General features: G+C 39.0%; 1 protein-coding gene across 2 annotated transcripts in view; it reads left to right on the plus strand.

Moving 5' to 3' along the window:
- Positions 1-13,550: 13,550 nt before the first annotated feature.
- Positions 13,551-25,024, plus strand: part of LOC307164681 (uncharacterized protein) — a 54,099-nt gene continuing 42,625 nt past the window's right edge. For both annotated transcript variants that reach the window (XR_013822317.1, XM_079881722.1), the window contains exon 1: positions 13,551-13,699. The gene's annotated coding sequence lies outside the window, so the exon portion shown is untranslated. The remainder of the gene's footprint in view (positions 13,700-25,024) is intronic.

A 25,024-nucleotide genomic window follows, 5' to 3' on the forward strand; every position in this document is an offset into this window, starting at 1 on the left:
GAGGATCTTTCCTGATCATATCAGAGTTAATAGCTTGGGACCCATGGGAAATAAAATGCCTCAGCACAATAAGCTCAAATCAATACTATGAAAAAGAATATATGAAAGATGCACAATGTGGCATTTCATCCTCCCATTCACAGATAAGCACCATGCTGACTGTCATCTGAGAAAGCTCAGCTGTTTGTGGAAGTCTGAAGATGTTGGTACGATCATTCTGATGGGGGATGAAAGCAGTTTCTGCTGCATCAGGAAGACTGTCCTGGTAAAGAAACTTTACCAACCAAGTTCCAGGTATGGGACACTGGACACATGTCACTTCTCTTTCTACTGGTAAATATCATGGTTATAATGGCTAGACTAGCACCCAACCATTACTAACTTCAAAACCAGCTGCCCTTAACTACTTGATTACTATATGCTCTAATGCAAAATAATAAGATGTTAAAAAATAAGGGTTGTGGACTTGAGGTCCACAGTTTGTCTAAGAAACGACCTCTTATTTACTCTTGTGTTTATTCGTTTGATTCTCTTGAGGTAAAATCATCATTAAACAAATGTAAATCTCTTTTTGTACAGTAACCTGATTAATCCATAGTCCATAGTTGGTCCAAAAATGAAAATTCTGAAACATGAAAACATTATCTTCTTTTTTGTTCCACAGAATACAGAAAGTCAAACAGGTTTGAAACATGAGCCAGTGCGTGACTAATGGAGGTGGATTTGGTTGAGAGTTTAGTTTAATTGGTTAGGAGTTAAGTTGGGGGTCCCTGGTTCAAGAAATGTTGCCAACCTCTGTGCTGAATGGGTACATCACTAGATTCTCTAAAAGTGCTCCTGGAGATTCTGTGCTCAACCTATATGTACTATTTTAAATGAAACATGGCTAAGACATACTCCCAAGATACATATTCCCTCTGCAAACAGTCTTAATTAGGCTGTTCTGTGTGGAGTCTATCAACTCGTTTCAGAGCTACTTCTGGCAGACAAAGAAAATCACACATTTGTTCTTGTTTATGAGGTCATTCCGCCTGCAGTCTAGTTTAGAAGCTCGGCTCATCGCATGTGTTGAGCAAATAATCTATGAGGGGAGCGAGGGGTGGTTGTATCTTGTGGTCAAAGCCGAAGACCTAGCAGGCTCGCAGTTGCTGATAGCACACATTAATTTGCTTAATGCGGACATGTATCATTTTCATCTCGCTCAACCATCCCCCTGAAAGTAGACCGACAGGATTTCGCTTACAGTAAATGAGCGGTTAAATGTATGCCATCCGCATCATTTTTTCAGTCTCCGGGTCTCTAGTGTCATTCGGACATAGCCGACTCATTTAGCATGAATACAGACAAGCTTTTATGCCGCATCCTGCACTTGATCAATCATGCAATTAAAAGCCGTTTCAAAACAGCAGCATTTTTTAATTTCATCCGGCTTTAGCTAAAGACGTGGACTGCGTCCATTTGTTGGGGGTGATTTATGCACTCATCTTAAGAAGGAGAAGTCACTGATCTGCAGGCTCATTAAGATTAATTAGTGATGGGCTACAGAATGGCGTGGCTGATGAAGAGGCGCTGGAAATGGCCTGCACTGCCAAGGTGAGGCGAGCAGCTCTTCGGGCTTCTCTCTCTCTCTCGTTTCGCTCTCTCTTTTTGCTTGCAGCCTGAGGGTTGTGATGGAAGGGGGGGAGGGACTGAGTAAGGTACACCATCTGTAGACAAGTCCCTCAGCAGAGTTACCAGTCACCCCCATCTGTCACACTGTGTGTGTCCCCCCCCCAAAACCCCCCGGCCCGTCCCCCTGGGCCAAGCTATTCAACCACTAACAGAACCGGCACTGGACAAGGATCAGGAGCTTTCCACCTCACAAACGCTGACCCTTTAGGAAAACAGACCTAACTGAAACATTGGCAAACAGACAGGTAGAACAGACATGAAAGAAATTCAAGGAATAGGTCGCCCAAAAAATGAGAATTCAGTAATTATTTGCTCATCCTCATGTCAGTCCAAAGTCCAAACCCATATGTTGTTATTTCTATCAGGGAACACAAAAGGAGAGATTTTGAGGGAGCTTTAAGCAGCTCTGTTCCGTACAACAACAGTTCATAGTGACCACGTCTGTCAATTCAATTCACATTTATTTGTATAGCGTTTTCACAATACATATTGTTTCAAAGCAGCTTTACAGAAAATGCATGTGTCTGATCTGTTATCAGAGGTGACATTGTCCTAGTTATGTATTTCAGAAATGTACATATATCATGCAGTTAGCTAATAGTGTATTCATTTAACAGTGTATTCATTTAGGGCAGAAACAATGAGCTCATAAAGGTAAAGAATACATATTGTTAACAAATGTTTAGGATATATGGAAAAAAAGTCAAGCACTAAAAAAACACACCATAAAAAGTCATTAATTTGTGCACTGCAATGCAAGTCCTTGGAATTCATATTAAAGCTCATCAAGAAAGTCTTCATTCACTGTTGTTGTTTTCTTCCACCGAGAATATAAAATAATACAAAACATAATCGCTGAGTTTTTTATTGTTATTATTTTTTTATTTTCGGAACATAACAGATGTTCTCACCTTGTATGGAAAGGAATTAAAATATTCTTATACACAAAAAAAAATGTATATGAAGAACTAACTTCATCATCATCATCATCATCATTATTATTATTATTATCCTTTTTAGAACTTGATAGATGTGCTTACCATGTTTGTTTTTTTTTACTGTTTTTTAATGGAAAATATGTATACAAAGATTATTTTAAAAATACATTTAATTTCCCATGTAATATATATATATATATATATATATAGGGGATTTCCTAGTACATAATATATATTAGAACTAATCCTGCATTGCATTAGGTGATTTTCGGGACTATGTATATATATATATATACATGGAGCCCATTGCAAGTAGCAACAATCTTACCTTACCAGTACCTTAGGGCAGTGTCTGTTGGAGAGGACCCAGGTTTTGAAGGTCACTGCCTCTCATCTCCAACATATCTTCTTTTGTTCCAGCAGCCTAGCCACCCCTGTTAGAGACCAATGACTTCTCTTTCTTCACTTTACTTCTTCACACCACAGAGATGTGAACTGGACAACCTTGTTAGGTGACAGAGGAAACTACTGCCCTTCAATCAGACCACCTGTCAGTGTACATGCTGCTGTTCTCCTCAGGCTGTGTACATTCAAGCTGCCATATAAGGTGAATCATTTTACATGTGCTCATAACAAAAGCTGACATCTGTGGTAAGCAGAAAAAAAAAAGAGCTAAGGTCTGTGGTCATAATCGCAGAGTGACCGCTAATAATGTGCCTGAAACTTCAGATGAACACTTGCTTAAGTATGTGACAGGGCTACAGACTGCCAATAAAGAGATCACAAAAAAATACACATTTCCACTAATAATTTGTTAAATGTAATCTTGATTGAGAGCACATCAGTTTTTTATTTGCACAACAGTGAACACAGCTCAGGCTACGATGTCCGATTCAAGGACATATGATTCTTAAGAACTGATTCTTTGTAATGATTAAAAAAAAAAACGCTCTAGAATAGTAGTTATCAGCCTTTTTGAGTTGAAGACCCCGCCCCCAACCCATATAAAGTAATAACATTTCTACTAGTATTTCTGCTGTAATTATGACAAAGCTGCTTGTTTTTTAATATGTTTTTATAAACATAAGCAAACATAAATAAATGTGGTTTCTTAATTTTTTAAGTCATTCTATGGACCATTTGGAGATTTTCTGAGGCCCCCTAGTGAGTCCCGGCCCCCTGGTTCAGAACCACTGCTTTAGAACCATTAATGTATATATTAGATTTGTGAGACTGGAAAAAAAGTTATTTGCCTTCTAAATGTTTCATTTTAGGAGCCAATGGTTCCCAAGTCATTTTCATAGTCTTAATAAATTGGCTAGGAATATATAAGAGCTCTCATTTTAGAACATCCTCTCTGTGGACCAAGCCACTGGATACAGTGTAGACACATGATCACGAATGCTATCATTTAATATTAGATAATGATCGCATGCATGGCGTAAAATAGCAAGCAATGCTGAGGAAAAGAAAAAAACGAAGCAAATGGCCCAATGCCTTTCAGCCATGCTCCTTTCAAAAGTTGTTTTCCTGAAAATTAGGCAATTGACTAATGGTGTAAAATGCTGTTAATTAGCTGTACAGAAGCCCAAACAGGCTTTTTTGCCTGTAACTAATAAGAAATCAATTAGCTAATGAATTGGTCATTAAGTGAAAAGCTATCTTAGCCAGGGTATTTTTTAATGATTTTGCCTATGATCCTGTCTAATTGCCGTTGTCATACAGAGCTCTCAGCTTTCAGCATGGCTAATGAAGCTTCATTAGATCATAACTGGCACTCTTGGAAGATTTAGAGGCAAACCTGCTTCCCAATTATTTTTAATTGCCAGACATTCACACAAACAAGCGCTGCACCTTGCAGAACAGGAGAGGAGATCTGGCAACGCCGGTGTCTCCTTCATTACTTCATTTGAAGCGATTAGAGCCATGTGCAGGGTCGCCGTTACACTGTTGTTTTTTCCCCCTAATCTAAAGAGCCTCATCATTTCAAACCTGTGGGTTATTGTGCTCTCCGTCACTTTGATTTGCACCCAGCAAAAAGCTGTTTCTTCCTGCTCCACAGCTGGGGCTGTGTCATTCACACATATATGCGCGCATACACACACACACACACACAACACACAACAAGAGATAGTGGATTCCTGGCAGCCATGTGTAATTTAGAGAGGACAATGAGCAGTTTTTATTTATCAATAGCCTGACCAAGTTGTCAGTTCCTTCTGTTCATATAGGCAATGTCTTATAGGGTTAACAGAGACATGTTTTCAGTTTGACCATAATCCTGAATAATATGGGGGAAAAAACATATCACACACACATATACATACATATACTGTATATATATATAGAGAGAGAGAGAGACTCACCAAGACTCCATTTTATTTCATCAAAAATAGTTCAAACATTAATATTATGAAATATTATTACAATTTAAAATAACTGATTTCGGTTACACTTTATTTTAAGGTGTCATTGTTACAGTGTAATTATAAGTTTAAGTACTGAGCAATATTAAGCAACTACATGTACTTGCTATAGGGTTAGGGTAGAATTAGGATTTGGTTGAGGGTTAGTTGCATGTAATTATGCATAATTTGCTGTTATTACTATGCTAAGTACATGTATGTAACAAGGACACTGTATAATACAGTGTTATCTTGATTTCTTTTTTAATATAATTTAAAATATAATTTATTCCTGTGATGGCAACACTACATTTCCGGGAGTCATTACTCCAGTCTTCAGTGTCACATGCTGTCACATGCACATTATAAAATGCTGATTTGCCGCTCAAGAAACATTTCTTCTTGTTATCAGTGTTGAAAACAATTTTGCTGCTAAATATTTATATGGAAACAGTGAAACAGCATTTATTAGAAATATTTAAAATCGAAATCTTTTGTGACATTATAAATGTGACAAACTGTCAGGTTTGATTATTTAATGTGTCCTTGCTCTACACACAAACACACATAAAGGCATATAAACATAATGGTAGGTTATATGAAATGTATTAAAAAAAATCTAAAAATGAAAGCATTGTTTAAAATGTAAATAGTTCATAACAGTTGGACTCTTATGTCTAGTGACTCTTTTTCAGTTGATATCATGTTGCTAGATTGTGTGCCTTCACACAGCAACAAACACAGTGTGTGAGCCTTGAAGTCTGATTCATGAACAAATTATTCTTATGAACCGATTCTTTTTAGTCAGTCAAAAAGATTCATGGAAAACCCTCAAGCACTAAAATGTAATGATGTATTATATAAAATGTATAAAAATTTGAATTGATTAAAGCGGTGCTTGGATTTCAGACTCCTTTATTTTATAACAGTTGGACTCTTGTGCCCACTCTTTTTCAACACTCTTTCCTCTAAACGTGAGGTGCTGAGTGTTTGCTATTTCAGACCATTGACCAAACAAGGTTACAATTGTTCCACTCCAGGAGAACTTCACTACCCAGCACTCTCTGCCCTACTGAATTAACAAATATATATTGGGTGAACACAAATTCGTTCTCCTCCCAGCAGTCCGGCTAATATGTGTCTAGTGACATGCCAAAAAAGCATGCCTTCAAGGCACTTATTCTTGGAAAATGAGGGCAGGGGTATGTTTTAGCCAGTGTGTTGATTTATAGTGAAGCCAACTGACTTGCCCTCACATAGAAGAAGGACGAGAGAGAAAGATGGAGCGTTTTCAACGAGTGGCTCATTTTTGATTGGGGATGAATAGAACACCAGATGTCCATCAATATTTAGTAGTAAACATCACAAACGTGCATCACAATGTGGCAGATGAATAAGTGGTGTGGCAAAGCATTGTGGGTAAAAATCTGCCAACACCTCTCTGATATGCACCAACTTCGCAGGCCTACTCAGAATGATTGACAATGTGTTTTGTAGTTGAAACACAAGGTAATGTATTATTATGTGTTTAAAACATTTAATTTATAGTATGATTATGGCTTAGGTGAGCTGTGAGCATTTATTTTATCACACAGAATAATCAAATAAAATGAACAGGGGAAGCGCCGGTGATGAAACGGTCTTACTGTGATTAGGACTTCTGGAAGGCCTCATTGGCTAAATCCAAAATGATCTGACTTGAACAGATGACGCATCCTAATTGACCGGTGCAAACAAATTTTGAAGGAAAGGTCATAAATTAAAAGTCTGTTTCATATTGCATTTTGCTCTATTTCAAACTCGATAAACTGGATTAAATCAAATTACGCCATGCATAATTTAACTTATGATTCAGGGGTGAGCATATGTTCATTCATCCGATTGAATCATTTGAAATGTACACAGTAGGGCTTTGGAGCAGCCAATATGGCAGCTGAGGTGTGTGTGTGTGCGTGTGTGCGCGTGTGCGTGTGTGTGTGTGTGTGAGTGTCTGCGTGCGTGTGTGCGTGCGTGTGCACGTGCTTGCAAGAGTGCAGAGTTTGCACAAATATTGAACTCTGAATATGCAACAGGCAATCCATGGAACATTTGTATTACATTTTGCATTTGCACATACACATACAGACCTATAGAAAAATCTTTACCTCCCCTTACTGTGGAAATGTCTCTCCACGCATTTCTCACCATTGGCAGTGGACCAACAATTTATTAGTGAATGCCAACTCAAAACAACAATTCTATGTGTTCAGGCTGTACTAACAAAATCAATTGTTTTACAAACTGTATTTTTTTCAATATTCCAGAAAGAAAAAAGTTTGGTTACACTTTAAAAAAAGGTTCTAAAAAGATTATGTAATTCTTATAAATTCTGTAAAAGTATCTACCTACCAACAATGTTTTTATAGAAATTATTATTAATTAATTATTAACAATACGTAAGTATCTTAGTATGTTTGTCCAGGCTACTGTGGTCTGGACATCTGGGCCCAGCAAGATATAGTCACACATCCACTTACACTCTCTCACACACACAAACACTGGCGGGTGGAACACTTTGCCTGGAAGAGGCCAGTCCTCTCTTGCAAGTATTATGTAAATTGAATTTGTTAATTCAGTGCCCCTGTCTCTGGAAAATCTGCCACCAACACCTGCCACGGTTTCAAACGCAAGGACGCAGATTCACAATGACACGGTCTTCATTAAATAAACAAACCAGGTTCCCTATAACAGCATTTGGTGGAAGGCACCATCAATTCTTATATATTTAGATCACAGCAATTGGAAATGACACTGGGGAGCTCTATCAGCCTGTCTCCAGACACATGGGGTGAAGAAGACAGGCTGTGTGACTGTGTGCGCATGCTTTGTGCTTCTCTCCTCACATAGCTTAAGTCGATGACTGACGTATTTTTCAGCCACAGTTCCACTATCAAAGAAACTCTTGTGGCCTTCTGATGCATCATCTACATTTCATAAAGACTCCGGCGACCAGAACCCTTCTACAGCACGCCACTACCGGCAGTGTACTGTCTGTTTGCCTTTAACTTTGACACCAGCTCTTTGTGCTTGTCTATCTCCTTTCTCCTCCACTTATATTGCTCTCAACAGGATCAAGGCGGATCACTGACGTTCAGCATTCTGTGGAAGGAAGTCAAAAAGGTCCAAGAGGAAATACCATACTTCTCAGTATACAATATCTTGCAGCAACAGCGATTGATTATAACACTTCACTATTAAATGTACAGACGCGTCACACTTAAACACTTTTTCATTTTTGATTTGTTTGTATTGTTCCTTGGATACTATAAAGTTCTTTGCTAAATTTATAGGTTCTTCCAATCAGCGTATCGGTTCTAGCGTTCCGTTAACAGAGAGAAAGAAAAGCCTTTCCGGGTTCGTAGAGGAGACCAGAGAGAGAGTTAACACTAGGTGAGTTGTAAGTTTCATCAATTACGACTGAGCAACAGGGTTGAGATCACTACACATGCATGACTGTCACCCAATTTGGTTAGCACAAGAGACTCCTTTCAAAAACATCAAAAATCTTATGACCTACAGACTTTTAAACAACTGTATACATGCTAAAAAAAGTAGAAATATCAGTGTTGTAACACTACTTTCAAATGTACTGTACTACTGGACCTGCACAAAATAAGATCATATATAGACCACAATAACAAGAAAGAGTGACTTTATTTGATGTAATGAATATATATGGCATAATAATTGTTGTGGTGAGAAGTACGTTTAATAAACTTTGATTCAGTGGGGTTGGTTGTAGCCACAGCACCCTTTGTACTTTGCACTATAATTTGCACAGTTTTCTAAATGATTTTAATTTGTAGCAGTTATAGATGCTAAAAGAAAATGTGTTACTACTCTCCCTGGTCTTCCTTATCTTAGATGGTTTTCTGAAGAACCACAGAGCATAATAATGCTCTCCTATGGGATCAGGCTGTGAAACACACTGTTTAGACTGATAAAGAAAATGAGAAACACTGTAAAGCTGTTGCAGATTCACACGTTTGTGAGGTGGCTTAGCACCTCCTGCTCAAGCTGTGAAACTGTGAGCTGAGGTTTACTGTATGGTTTATTTATTGGCTTTGGCTGTGTCTTTAAACCTGACCCTCTGGAGCGGGAGACAGCCAAGACATCCTTAATGTTTTTACCAAATGGAGCGAACAAACCTTTGAAACGGCAGGGATATTAACACTCTGTTAACAAGAACTAATGACTATTTCATGATTCAGACTATTACAACTTAGGCCTTTTTTTGAGGATGCAGAAACACTGCATCACAAACTCTGTAACATGCTGTATTTATTTCATTAGGAGTCATTTTTGCAAACATAAATGCCTCTGACACATCATTCTTATAAAACACCTTCCTGCGGACGTAGCAAACTCTCCCATTGACACACACTCAAACAGGTAATTATGGAATTAAACTAGACACTGGAGCTTTTGGGGTCATCTGCTCATGATAGATCTGAAGGAGTCAAATTGATCTAAACTGCAGTGTTCTCAATCCGTCTCATAAACAGCTCAGTCCCAATAATCCATGCTGGCAAGCTCAGTTACACTAATGCAGCGGTACAGTGCATACATATGGTTAAATCAATCATGTGAAACTCTCATCTCATAAACATTAGACATAAACATAATGAGAGAGCTGCAGGAGAATTGGCCCTTGCTATAAAATATCTGTCCATATATCGCTGTAGTATGCTGTTTCAAAACAGCATATTTTGATCCTTGTTTGTTTAGGCCTGGTTTGGTAGGATTCAGCTACGGGACCTCATTTGAGCATTTTTGCTGCATTTGTTTCTGCATAAACGTACAGGGATGTCAAGACATTTGACAGGTTCAGCAACATTCATTGCAATTAAAGGTCAAATGACATGCAATCGGAACGAGCTGAACCATCAGCCGCTGTTATAATTTTGAATGGGATTTAACAGTTGCAGCACAAGCGGATGCCTCAGCATTTGAGCATTTCCATAAGCGCTCGCGGCTGTCTCGCCATTACTATTTTTAAATGCACTTGGGCTAAATGCCCTGTCACATCATTTGCGTTTTTGCCAAATGCTGCAGCCATTTCCTAAAGGCCATATACTAAAACAAATGCCCATTACCATGAAGTCTGCCTCAATGAGCGAAACTTTGAGTCCTAGACTGAGATCATTGACAGCTTGATGTGAAGAAGGTCAATTGGAATAACAGGTTTGTGCTTTATTACGAATGTAGCGCCTGTGTTTCGCTTTGAAAGCGGGACTAGGGAACATTGTGTCTGAGGAGTCAGGTAGCTACCATCCGTGCTCGGTAATGAGAAGGATATGCCGAGCCACACATGGCCCAAACCTGTGATTAAGATTAATCTTTACTGAATATTTTTAACTGGCGTCACAAGCGCGCTGGGCTGACCTGGAGGCAGAGGGGCCAGGATATGTTTTGTATTAAGTTGCAATTAAAGGGTAATTTTGTTGTATCAATATGTGTGGGTATGCAGACATATGGCTGTAACTAAATTAAGGTATTGTTATAATCAGGATTGTGCCTTTTAGTTCATATAGGACTCTGGTGTTCAGCATGTTGCTTTTAACAAAGCAAAGTATGCGTATATTTATTGTTTATATGACACAGGTGTTTGGTTTGGTTGACATGTATTGTTCACCAGTTTTTAGCTATACAAACATGATTTTATTTTATTGTACAGCAGAAAGTATTTATTTCAAATTATTTATTTCAGATACTCTCTGAAAATGCTTGTATTTTGCATTTTTCTAATTTAATACAAATTATTATATTATATTATTTGCTATTTTGTCTATTTTGATTGATTGTATAATCTTAAATATTGAGCTCAGTTCCTTTTTTCTTACATTTTTCAAAATCATAAATCTTAATTTGTTTTCAGGGTTAAATTCGATTTTCAGTCCCGATTTTTCAGTGTCAGCTCAGACTTTTCTGCTAAATTGTATTGTTGAACAGTGAATTAAAGTTGTGTAAAATAAACATAATGGCTTAAAGCACTGTGAATGCTTCTATTTAGAATTTTTCATTGATATTATATTTTATGATTTTATACATTTTTCAAGAAATCACATTTCCAGGTTTAAATCTCAGATATATTGTATATATTTATTTAAGCATACATTATATGTAATAAGCAATACAACGTAAACTTTGCTCTCTTTGCTATCGGCATTGACATACATGTTAACTGTGTAGGTGTTACTTTCCATAGACTCTGAAATTTCTCTTTAAATAATAAGGGTTTCCAGCCGCTTTGCAGTTCAGCCATTGCCCTTACTTAAATCACCTCATACGCTCTTCTCTGTGGGCTGAAGAACTAATTACATCTGAGTTTAATCTGTTGCAGTGTACGCCCCCTGCAGCCCTGCCGCCTTCATGCCAATTGGCCATGATGCATGGAGATACACATAGAGAGCAGCTGTCATCTCCTGATCTCTCTCAACACAAACACATAAACACACCCGGTTAAATATTCTTTAGCGTAATCTGGCGTGTCAGTCAGTCTCTACCTTTACAAAGGTAACATGCATTAACGTCAGTCAGAGGGAGTCCCAGAAGCAGGCCTCCCCATAGCCACCTCACTTTTAAAGTTCCAGCCGTGCCACACGTCACAGCTAGTATGAAGATACAAACAAGATGGCAAAGCGCATCAATCCGCCACTGACTCCCTCCGCTTTGATCTAATTCCACGCTTTGCTTTCTGCTGCATGAAGCTGTCAGATTAAGGGCTGTTGTGGAGCCCGCCATGGCTGTTGAGCCTGACAGCCTGTGTGATGGATTACAGACAAAACAAAAGGGTTATCACCTTCACCGCCAACATTTCTATCCTCTTTGAGAGATCGAGGGAGGAGAATGCCTCTCTGTGCCTCTTTGTCAGATAGCGTGGAGGGGAAAGGCGTGCCGCGCTGAAACTCTTCCTCACTGCTTACGGTTCTGGGTCCACTGTGCTTTAGGTGCTCTTGAGATGGCCCTGCTCCTCTCAACATCCACAGCTGCTCACGATGCATGTGCTGAGAGCTATAGCATTAGACACCTGGATTTCAGTTAACAGACCGTGTGTGTGTGTGAGAGAGAGAGAGAGCTGTACCAGGCCTTTAATAAGAAAAGAGTCATAACCCGTGACTCAGCAGTGGTCTCTAGTTCAGTTAATATCCTGTATTGGTGATGAAGTGGTTGGGAGGAGAGAGTTCTGCACTCTGTGTGATACTCTGTGGTGTGTGCATTGCTTGAAACTGAAAATGTTGTCATCAGTCTTCACAAAAGGAGAATGAAAATGCATCATGATCACTCCATTAAAGGTTGTATCAGTGATTTCAGGCCCAAAAATAAATTAGCACATTCATCTATTCTTTACTAACGATCCGCTAGCTACCCGCCCCATAAGCAGGTCCTCAAAAAAACGCGTCTCTGCAGCCTAGGCTCTGAGATCTGCACACAAAAACAATTGCTTTCACCACCACTCAAAACCAAAATAAATAGTGTTCCAACCAATCACCGACAGGGGGTGGGTGTTGTGAGGTTTTCGCGTGCAGCCGTGCACGAGCACAAAACCTCACAACACCCACCCCCTGTCGTGATTGGTTGGAACACTTTATTTTGGTTTTGAGTGGATGGTGAAACCACTCAAAACCAGATTGTTTTTGTGTGCAGATCTCAGAGCCTAGGCTGCCTACAGAGACGCGTTTTTTTGACGGCATGCTTATGGGGCGGGCAGCTTGCGGATTGTTAGGAAAGATTAGATGAATGTGATCATTTATGTTTGGGCCTGAAATCACTGATACAACCTTTAACTCATGAAATGAAGTTGCAAATTCGCATGGCTTTCTATTCATCAAAGTATCCTGAACAAAAACACAAAAACATTAAGTAGCCGTTTTCAACACTGATAATAATAAGAGCACCAAATCAGCATATTAGAACGATTTCTGAAGGATCATGTGACACTGAAGACTGGAGTAATGATGCTGAAAATAAAGCTTTGCCATCACAGGAATTAATTACATTTTGAAATATATTGAAAATAACTATTTTAATTTGTATTAATATTACAGTATTTTTATTCAAATAAATGCAGCCTTGGTGAAAGAGACTCACCCAGGTTGTTTTTGAAAGAGACATGAAATATATAGGTTTGAAATAGATTGTCCTGAAGTATGTCAAGAAAATGTGCCACTGTTGCCCTCTCAAAATAAAGTGTCACAGCCTACAGTAAACCTTGTGACTCGATCATGACTTCACTCCTCCAAAGCTGAAACTACTATCCCACATAATCTGCTGACAGATGACGTTGCATAATGCCATGTGTGAAAGAGCTAAGATCGAACTGAGAATGATTTACAGTAGGTATGGCAATTCTGGTGGTCTGTCTCACTTTTATGAAAGCGTTCATTAGTCTTGAGAGAAGCTTTCTTCTCCTGTCCTCCTTCAGGTGAGACATCTGTTATTTAAAAAGAGCAGCGTTTGAAGAGCAACGAGAGGGGAGGAATTGTTATTCCATATTGTTGAGCCACTGACAGAGAGAGCACAGTGTTTTAAAGTACCAGCGCTGAATGATAATGACAGATGGAGATAATGAAGGCATTTGATGTGACACGTTCACCAGAGAGATTCAACAAAGGCAGTCAACTGCACTGACGAACCATATTACAGGTCAGTTTACCACACACACACACACTCACGTTCACTAAAAGCAGACAGCCATGTTTATGCAGAGAGCTGCACTTAGTTATGAGAACCTTAAAATAGTATGCCTGTTTCACAGCTAGTCTTCAGTCAACAGAAACATAGACACAAGGTTATAATTTGGCTATGCTTGAAATAGAGTGCTAGCATACTTCACAGCATATATATACTTTACATTATTATGACTGCTGTTTTTAAAAATAGAGACAGTACACATTATGCCATGAAAAACTGGTAAGCTATGTTGTCACATGACCTCACTATTACTCAAGGAATCAATTTGCTAGTGTCCAGTTATTGTCTTGGTTTAAATATGATTACTTTGCTTCCAGTTTTGTGCGATAATATTTGACAGTCTGATCAAATAATGGGTCAAGTTGTCAAGTATGTAGTACACCCTTCTGAACATACAGTGCGAGATAAAATGCATGAAGAGGCTTTCTCTGGAAAATCAACCCCCACTGGTGAAGTCGCCTGAGCAATTGAATGACAGATGTGAGGTAATGCTGGGTTGTGCTCATTCTAAGTGATGGGGAGATCACAGTGAAACATGCCAGGTGTTGTCATTACATATAACAACATATAACAACACATAAAAACACGTTATCCGGCACCAATGCCACAATCCCGTCTTGACAGCTGCATTGCTTATAATCTGTGCATTTCAAAACTCACTCCCACTTAAACTGTGCATATGCTTGTGTATATAATGGGAGACTTAAGATTGAAGGAGGTCTGGAGTATGTGTTCGTGGGTCATGTCCAGTTTGGGTTAAATGCATAGGACAAATTCAGAGTATGGGTTACTATACTTGACCTTCATGCCACTGTGAAAAGGCTGATATTGCTAAACTAAATTATTCACATTTGGTCATTATCAGAATCAGTCTGAAGTATTTCCATTTTTACAAGGCAGCACTGTATTGGTATCTTAAAACATTCTGGCTCAGAAATTATTCTGTCTGAACCTTTGAATCCCTTTTCAAATCTAATCCTTTGAAAGTTTACCTAAAACTATAACGTATAAATGTATTTATTAATTCTTTTTTGTGCTTATAATCATGGAATATTACAAAACTAACAGCCGTGATAACCAATCACATTATAGCCTTGACAACATTGAATTGTACATTGAATCTTCAAAAATAGATCAATCCAAAATGAATGTTCAATGGCAAACATGTTGAAGATTAGCCATTTATTCTTGAACTATCTGTTGTACTTTTTCAAGACATTTTGTGGTTTTATATTTGTAAATAGTAATATATCATTGTCTTTAAATTTGATATAAAGGCAGAAAAGTGCAAGTCATGGCATGGTATGCTTCAAACAGCAATTTTGAAAACTAGTAGCTTCTTTTAGTAGCAAGTCTTGAAAGCTGTCCATGTTACGGTATGTCCCACTGTGATCATGAAACAGGAATAATTTCTCAACTTCTCTAAGCAGGGGTCTGTGTTCACCAAGGCCTCATTGATCCACCTCTTCTCTGCTACTCTCTCTCTCTCTCTCTCTCTCTCTCTCTCTCTCTCTCTTCTTCTCCTTCTCCTTCTCGCCCCTTCCCCTCTTGGCTGGCTGTGAACTCCAGCTGATTAGCACTGACGGGTCCTGGCATCTCTCCTGGGAACCAGAGCAGTCTCATGACTGCCTTTAGATAGAATGATCTAATGGGGTCACACTTTAAGTCAAGAGTCTATTAATAAGAATCAATAAATATGCCATAAGAGATGCAGAAGATGACAGCAGACACCGGAGCATTGTAATGAAGGCAGGAATGGCACGGAGCTGCAGGGTCTTGGCAAGCTAACAAAGTGCAGAGAAATGTATTCCGCATCACAAGGGTGTGCGTGTGTCCCTGTGCACATGTTCTTTTGGCCACGCGTCATAGAGCACATCCTGAGTTCCTGCACCGCTCACATTAAAGCGCGTCGTGTCGACCTGAACTTGTTTCTGAAAACTTTAAGATCCCAACAGTGTGTAACCTGTGTAGATGGGATACTGCATGTTAGCATAGTCTCCCTGTTGTCTATTTACAGTCAGGCTCTCTAACATGTCATAAGCAGATTTATACTCACTGTTAATGAAATGCATCCAATAAACTTGGAAGTTGAAAAGCTGCAATTAAGATCCCATTAAGCAGCTTGACAAGCACAGTATTTCCTTTTGAAACAGGAAATTATTGGGACATATTGAAGGGATTGTCTTTTTTAAAATAGCCAGCCTGTATTTACATTACAGTCGTGAACACAGGCAGAGGGACATTGTCATTCTAGAGAGCATTTGACTGGAAAATATTTAGGAATGCACCAATACAAAAAGTTTGGTATCAATACTGATAAGCTGATAATTACTTTCATGTTATGATTGATAATCAATAAATATCCGATATTAAATTTCTGTGCTATTGTGTCTGAATACATTTAAAAAATTATGAACTTAAAAACTAAAATCAGTCATTTTAAATGTTACAATGGAATTTAGGCATCGCAACATTATAATGTATAGGCTGAAAAATGAACATTCATATTACAATTTGCTAAATGTTACATTTAGCAGTATTAATAAATTATTAGTGTTGTTCAAGATTAACTTTAAGTGAGTGTTACATAACAGCAAAGGTCAAATTTTTTTAAATGAACAAACTAATTGAATATCCAATATCAACTGATGCTGATCTCTGAAATTGTATGATAACTGATATATTGTGCATCCTTAAAAACAATGTGCATATGCCTGTGAGTACAGGAGTCATTAGTGTTAGTGGTCTGATTTCCATCTAGATAAAACATTATAGCATGGCACTAGCAGCAACAAGGTCATGGGTTTGATTGCCAGGAACATGAACTGATAAAATGTATACCTTAAATGCAACGCAAGTCGCTTTGGATAAAAGCTTCTGCCAAATGCGTAAATGTAGATGGTCTCAAAGGTAACCGACGTGGATTAAAAGCCACAAAATGGGGTCTTTAAATAGATCTAGGCTACATGATCTGTGGTTTAAGTGGATGTCATTGTTCCCTGGTGGAAACAAAAAGAGTGAGTCTTGAAGAACATTGAATAAATGGGATCTATCATGTCGGAAACATTCCAAGCCTGGACTGTAAGTGTTAGCTAAGAGATGATGCTAATATAATGAAGACATCCTCTCAGACAGTCTGTTGTGTTATGCTTTGCTGGTTACAGAGGGTGTCTCTTAATTTGGGGTTGCAGTGGGACAGTGAAATAAATCAGGCCCAGCTGATGTGTGTTTTCCCCACGCCCCAGGGAGTCTGGGTAATTGAGCATGTTCACTGCAGCAAATAAAGGCTTTTTAACAGGGTGATAAAACTATCGGTGCTGCTGTATTCTGAGCACGGTGGGAAGTGTGGGCCTAGTCAAATTGAGCACTTGAGTAGTTTAAAAATTGCATCCAAAAACGGTATTAGAGGTTCTGTTACTGATCAAAAAATAGGCTCATACAATGGAAATGTTTCAAGACATTCTTGTAAATGCGGGAAAACAGCGTGTTGCGTGCTGTAAGCGCTGGGAGCGGCTGTGGGAGCGTGGGGTGTCTATATGTGTGTGTGAAAGTGAAAGAGAGTGAATGTGTGGACCACAGGCATGCATGCCGTGTTGAGTCAGTTGAGTTGCCATACATTGGGAATTCGGCTAGCCGGAGCATGCTCTGATGTGAAGCATATGATATTACTTAGGTAGGCATGAAAGCAATCTTTTTAATATCAGACACTTTGTTGAATGGAATGTCGGGGTCAGTAGAGGTGAGGGCCAGCCTACTGGTAGAAGAAAAACTATAAAATATCGTCCCTGCTCATTTCATATAATGGTCACATTACAGCTTGTGGTCAATTATTACAAATGCCATATAAAAAGGTTGTGAAACTCAAATATGTGTATAATTACAGTAGCTTCCTGGAACTAACCCTGTAAATGCTGGTCCGTGTAAAGATTTGCTTTTCCTTTAGCAATGATTGAGGTGATTAGCACACAGGGTTGTGCACCATTTAAAATTTAATCGAAAATGTCTTCTACATTGGAGTGTTAAAAATTTGATTTGAGGTAGGATGCAAAGTTTCAATGTTATTTTTAACTAATTGAATAAAACTAATTTAAAATATAGCTACAAGCAGCAATTAACAGGGTACATGCGCTTTAAGGCCTTTGAGCACATGCGTAAAAAGGTGTTTTGTTTTATTTAGCAAGCCTATAACTGCCTAGCTCATAGATTGAAAGACCATTTACAGCCAAAACAGGCAAAGAAATATGTGTTTTAATGATTTTTAACAGTTATCAAGGTTGAGCCACAAACATAGGACTAAATTATGACAGTAGTTTTTGTTTTTTAATAATCTCCAATATTTAACCTTTTTTTCGCAACCACAGACTGAGCCCATACATAGGTGTACCGAGTTTGGTGAAATTATCTCATTCCGTTCAAGAGGGATAGCCGTTTTAATAAAAGTGGCCATGTCCACTTCAAGCATTTTTGCGTCCCGTCACAGACGTAAACCAAAGTTTTGACCTTTTTTTTTTTTGATAATTATTGACAATCAGACCCAAGACCTGGTTTGGTTCCAAATCTATCAGATGAAAAACCTAGGATTGGTTCGCAAAAGTAGGTTTTAAAAACAATCAAAAATACCCCCAAAAAATCGCCTTACACCAAGGATTCCAATGCGACAAACGGTTTAGAAACCATTACGTACTTTTGATCGCTGTAGCACCACCATCAGGCTGATTGGGGCGAGCCTTGGTGATGTTGTAGACGGGGTGGGTACCACAATCCCTCAAAGTTTCACGTCTCTACAACTTATGAGGTAAGTTTGATTTGCCTGATCACTTTTAGGGTAAAATGCTGATCTTTGGAAAGTCTAACAATTACAATAGGGTTTCAGCGCTATGCGCTTGAACCCCTAACTAGTTAAACTAAATTTAATGAAAGTTAAAAATGAATTAACTGACTTGGGAAAACCTTGTTTGAATGTTCTGAAAAAAAATAAAAGCCTGGAAGCTTGAAGATGGATGGATGGATGGATGGATTTGGCCAATTCAATCCAAATTCCAACATATGAATTGAAAGGCAGCCAATTCTTTAATTCTGAATTTTTCACAACCCTGTTAAGCAGCTTAATGTAGAAAAAAGTTTGGACTCATTTGAAGTGCAAAACATCTTAAAGGTTGACAGATGGGAAATTTTGCTTTGTGTATAATGGCCCACATGTCTGTCATAACCATAGTAGGAAAAACGAGGTAACAAACAGTTCAGGGAAACCATGAAACAGCTACATTCACATAACAGCCATGTTAATTAATGGGCCTTTCATAGGTGCTGGATAAACAGGAACTGGTTTGTATTGGGCATTGGATTACTACAACGTATACATGCAATTGTGGTGCTCCAGTGAAATGTGTGTGAAAGATATGCCCTCTCCGTAGCTCTGTTGCTCTGTTCTACTGCGCACGCTTGTAGCCGTGTTCTGATGTGATGAAAATTCATGAAGCGTGCATGTTAACTACATTACAGAGTCTCCTGAGTTCCTTGACATGAATAAAAAAAGGCCTCATCTTGATGCCTAATTATTTTTGGACTTGACAGCCTTGTAGCGGCCAACGCGTTGTAGGTCACAATGGTTTCATTGGTTTCCTGAAAAGATGCGCAGCGGTAAGCAAACCCATAATTGCCACCCATAATGAGGACATTTCTGGTACACGGTGGCCTAAAGAACCTCTGGTGCACTCATGCCTGAGTGTTTTTCTAAATTCCAAACATTTCTGTGTTACTTTGAGATGATAAAACCCCAAGTGTTGTTTCTTGGAAGTATCAAAGGGCCATAAAGCCAAAGTGGTTTGTACATATATAGGGTGCAACCAAGAAATCCTATCGGTTTTGATTATCTCTCTCTGTGCAACGGATGTCTTAGGTTTATGATAATACCTTCTATTCTAATACCAAAATATTCTTTACCACAGCATCTTCTGAATATAAGCACACGCTATTAACCGATTTGGAACAGCGCAGATGAAAATAGCTTCTATTGGTGAAAGCAATGGTTTTAATTCTGAATGTGTTTTCTTATTGAGGCAGAATGCAGAGTGAAGTCTATGACGGACGCCTGTGGGCATTCAATCACAGAGGATGAGGTTTCCCAGCATAGCCAGCTCAGCAAGGCCCATGTCAGTCACATGGCTAATGACCGTTTCAGTGACGGCTTCCTATCAACGTAATAAGAAGCACCTGTTAGCGGGGGAGCCCAAACTTCGAGAAAGGGTGTAATCAACCCCGGGGGGACTGATTGAATCATTCCTTATGACGGTGGAGACGCGCTTCAGCGCAATGTTGCCTCCACCCAGGGCCACTGGAAAAGGATCTTCCCGGATTACCCGAGGACGGGCACGCCGGATGAGCCTTATTGGTTTGTGATTGTTCCACATTAACCCTCTGATTGTTCAAGAAGACATTATTAAAGGCTTCCTGAGAGAAAAATTGCAATCTTAATCATCTCTCTTTTAGCATGACAACTGTAAACGTAACGCAATGGAAGCCTGCCGAAGTCTCCTTGGAAAACCTGGGATGGCTCCTGGTCGATTAAAGCCATTGTGTAATTTCATGTCTTCCTAAGCACAATGAGCAATGAGATTAAGATCAATTTGGTCCTGCGCTTGGATTTCCCCACCTCCGTCAAGGCCCGAGCCCCTGCCGTGTCAACCTGGGCCCATTGGGAAATCAGCGATCTCCAGACAGGTCATCGCTGGCCCATGTATATATTCATGGGCTTAATCTCGCATCATTTCTATGGTGTGGGGAAAAGAAATGCATTCAATTTACACTCTCTCCATTTGCCTCATACAGTACACACAAGGGAGGCATCCATATGTGTGTCTAACATGCTAAGGATTCATTCGGTTAGCGCAAAATGTTTTGGGAGGCAGAATCCAGTTCGTGAAATTCAGCCTGTATGCTTTAACTCAGAGAGGAGCCTCAGTGGGAGTCTGTTGGTTGGAGTGGAAGGCTTCAAGTTGTCTCCGGCAGATGCTGAGTGTGTATTAAACAGATTAATTATTAAAACATGCTTGACAGATGAAAAGTGGGACCTCGGGCTAAAGAGAGAATGTTTATTCTTCTGCCATATACTGTAGTCATTTGGCTCCCGCTCACAAGTTATTGGGCACCTTGTTGAGGATTTGAGGGCTTGGTGTCATATGTGCGACGCACAAACCGTTTGGGGCTGTCCAGACTGGTACGGCTCTGATGGAAAATATGAGGCCCTTTATAGACCTGATTTACTGATTCAAAGGGTCTGTCTGAGGGTATTGTGTCTTAATGTGGTGATAGGATACTACAGTCCTCTCTAGAGTAATATATAGATAAATCTGTTTTAGTAAATGATTTTATGTGGAAAAAAGGCTAAAACAGCTAAAAGATATTTTGAAAAATGTTGAAAAACTGTTTATGATATCCATGGTTAATATCCATAGATAGACTAATATCCATAGACAGACAGACAGACAAATAGACAGAAACTTCCATTCGGTCCCCCCAAAAAAAAAAAAAAAAAAATTCAGAATATCAAATTTTGTGTTCAATTTCCATTTGGATGAATTATCTCTTTAAACTGGTAGGGTGTAGCTTTTGAATGAAATCAATTTTCTTTTTCCAAATAGATCTACCACACTACTGCAGGAAAATATGCGGGAACCAGAGGGAGAACATCCTCTTTTGTTGGTCTTCATGATAAATTTTGCATGCATATTAACCAGCAGGGATGGCTGCCAATGTCCTAAACAGTGGTGATTGCAATTTCTGTTTTATAGAAAAGGGAGCGATGTGTTGCAAGTGGCTCTCTCTGTTGTGTTTCAAGGCCAAACCGAGCTGCATCTGGCAGTGGGTCTGAATGCCACCTGCTCCGGCAAGTCCCTGAGCTTTTCCACCAGAACATGTGACCATGCAAATTGGGAACAAATTATTCTGTCCGAGAACGGAGCGTTTGCTGCGGCAAAAACGATCAAGAAAGGACCCTTCTCCCATTAGACAGCGAAGACATGTGGTGGCAGCCACCGGTTACCTGGCCTCCCTGTTGACAGGGCTGTTGCTGATGGCCCCCAGCCCCCTGGACCCTGGGGAATGGGCCTCAGATGCAGATGATCACTATTAGGAGCCGGACAGCCCTCCCCTCAGAGCGATTAGCATTCCCCTGGCGTGACCTACAGGTGTAGCCCAGATTAAGTGAATAAATTCATCGCCCTGAGGATCACGGGGCCTGACCCCTGCTGCTGGCGCCTGAATTAGAATGTGTTTGGAGCTCGCGGGCACGGCGATGATTGCAAGCTAAACATGGACGGCGGCGAAAAGAGGGGGAAGGAATGATGTCGATGGCTAAGGTTTATTTGCAAAACAAACGAACTGTTTCATTAGATTTCTCACCCATCCGAGAAAGAATTGACTACATCTTTTATTTTGCCGGTGTGTTTGAGCTTCATAGGAAAGGGGGAGGAGGGGGGGTTCAAGTAATTCAGGCTCATGTTTTGTTTCCTGTAATTTAATCTGAAACTAGCTTGTTTTTCTTTCCCCATCGGACTTGGCTGTTCTGTTGACATTTTTCCTGTTATTTGTATACTGCAAAGTGGTCCATTTTCCCCCATCAAAACTGCTTTTCTCAGTATGTATCAGGATGTCTTTTGAATTTACCTTCAGCTCCTGACAGACTTTAGAACGAGCGCATGTACACAGATGAGGGGAAGATTCCTTTGTGCCCTGAGCATTTTTGTGAAGGCAGAGCCTGGCTCAAAGGCTGTCAGCACAAACACTGCTGGTTTGCTCTCAGTTGCACTCCCTGTAAAGGTTGAGCAGTTGAAACATACATGGGTTAACGCCATGCTCATTATGTACTTTTTCATCTCAGTGTTCATCGTATTCAGAGAAAAAATAGCCAAGGAAAAGAAACCATCACAGTGTTCCCAAAACAGTGGAATATGGCTGAAGTAGGGCTATCACAATGCAACATTTCATGATTTTTAATTTAGATGGATGGATAAAATTATTATGTTTTCCACAAAATTTAAAATTAAAATAAATATCTAAAGTCCCCCTGTGGTCAATAATTGTATCCGTTTAAACTCATATTTGATCACCAAAATTACATATTTAAATGTCTTTTCCTTGATAAAAAAAAAGTCTTCATGTCTTAAAATATCTTGAATGTAACTCTACACCCTTACATCATTTATCAATAGTATATAAATTTGATTTTTTTTTTAATATATTAAAATAGAAAAAAACTGTTTTCAATATATGTTTGACAATATTTTTTTGGGGGGGGGGGGGGGGGGTTGTATATATATATATATATATTTAAAAAAAAAAAAAAAATTAAATTCTAATAAATGCAACCTTGGTGAACATAAGAGACTTCTTTCAAAACATTAAAAACTGACCCTAAACTTTTGAACCATATATTTGACAATATCAACTAATTTTCTCTTGGTCTCAAATATTAAACAATCCCCATTTTGGCCCTCAACATGCAGTGTAGCAGTAATAGAGACCAGAATTGAATTTAACTATTTACCAAAAGACTTGGCTTGAATTTGCCAGGGCATACTTTTATTTCTGCGGTCTGTTGAATGCTGTCACTATCAATTACAGTACCCCTGTATTCATTACACCAATAATAAACCCCTTTATATAATCTTTTTCCTGCAGTGATTCATCCTCTTACATGGACAAAGTGATTGTTAGTGGAAAAATTGTGTTAGGAACTCATTTGTCCCAAGTCCAGATTTGCTGTAGGGGTTGGTTGATGGAACCGAAACATGGAGAAGAGGCACTCAATGCAGCAATCATCACTGTATGTCTGTCATATGGACGAAAGAAGAGATTAATGATATTCTCTCTCTTTTTTACCAGTTTGCCTGTATTCATAATGGCAGAACTGACTCTTTCTCCTCTTTTCTGTAGATGACAGTGATTTGCATCTTGAAGACATCAAACCACTATCCACTATCTGTGTTTGTGGTTGTTGTTTTTAACTTGTGAGTTTATCTGTGAGCTCCATGCAGAGCAGATGCAATGGAGGGAGAGATCTTTTAAACCACAGCTATGGTCTTGTTGCGTTGCACACATAACTGCATATTTTGGTAGAGGCCTTCAGTGAGAGCAGCTATAAATGAGGGTTAACTGCTAAGGTCACCCCATCTCCTCTGGACTTTTTTATTGGATACCACATGGTGACCACAATTTAAACTATTGTGTAGTCTACGAAAGGAAGTGGGTTTAATGTTTAGGTTATGTTTTGTTGTATTTTTCCTTACACTGTCATATTTTATTATTCAAAAGTCAGATAGATGCCCATGGCCTGCAGGGCTGGGCAAAATTCAGAATGGAAGAACTTGCTTCTTTTCAATTTGTGAGTTGAAATTTGAATTGAATTGGCTCCCATCTATCTATCTATCTATCTATCTATCTATCTATCTATCTATCTATCTATCTATCTATCTATCTATCTGTCTGTCTGTCTGTCTGTCTGTCTGCAAGGCCAATAAACATTCATACTTAAAGGCTTTTAAAACTTTTTCTCAAAACTGCAGTTTGTTTTGACAAAAGTTTGTTTTTCTAGTCATTTGAATTTCTATGACTTTTTTTATTCATTTTAATTATTCCGTACATTTAATTTTGCATTGCAATTCTGCATCCTGTTTGCTACATCTGTTCAAATCCAATTCAAATTCAGGAAATGGAATTCTCAATTAAATTCTTAATTGTGCACAACCTTGATGGCCTGAAATAAGCATACTTATTCTTTTTGGGGAAAAAAGGTTTTCTAATCATAAATTACTTAGCAAGCTTCCGATTCAAAGCCAGAATCTCCCAGTTTGCTTGAGTCAGCCAATTTTTTTTACACACTCTTATTATTAATTACATTGAGCTTTAGAAATGAGACATTTAAAGTGTAATTTAACCCATATCATTCTACATTGGCCTGTATTAAAGTATCCTCTTATTCCCTGTTGGATTTGGGTCTCTGAACACTAAAATTTGGGTTTTAGACTCGTCTGGTCTGCCTCTTCATATGCAGTATTAATTAAGTAATGATATAGTGGCGTGCTGGAGATTATGTCAACAGAGGTGCATTTATTTCAATAGAACGGGGTGGATTAGGGCAGGTCTTGCCTGCACGCGGAGAAACCATTTGAGAGCTCAACTGGCCAAAGATGAACATAAGGCCCATTTGCATAAAGGTCAGACCATTTGTGTGTAGAGTTCTCATTCAGATCTCACCAGTCATCTCAACCAAGTTTCAGG

The sequence above is a fragment of the Squalius cephalus genome, assembly GCF_949319135.1.
Source record: "Squalius cephalus genome assembly, chromosome: 9".
In the NCBI taxonomy this organism is placed as follows: domain Eukaryota; kingdom Metazoa; phylum Chordata; class Actinopteri; order Cypriniformes; family Leuciscidae; genus Squalius; species Squalius cephalus.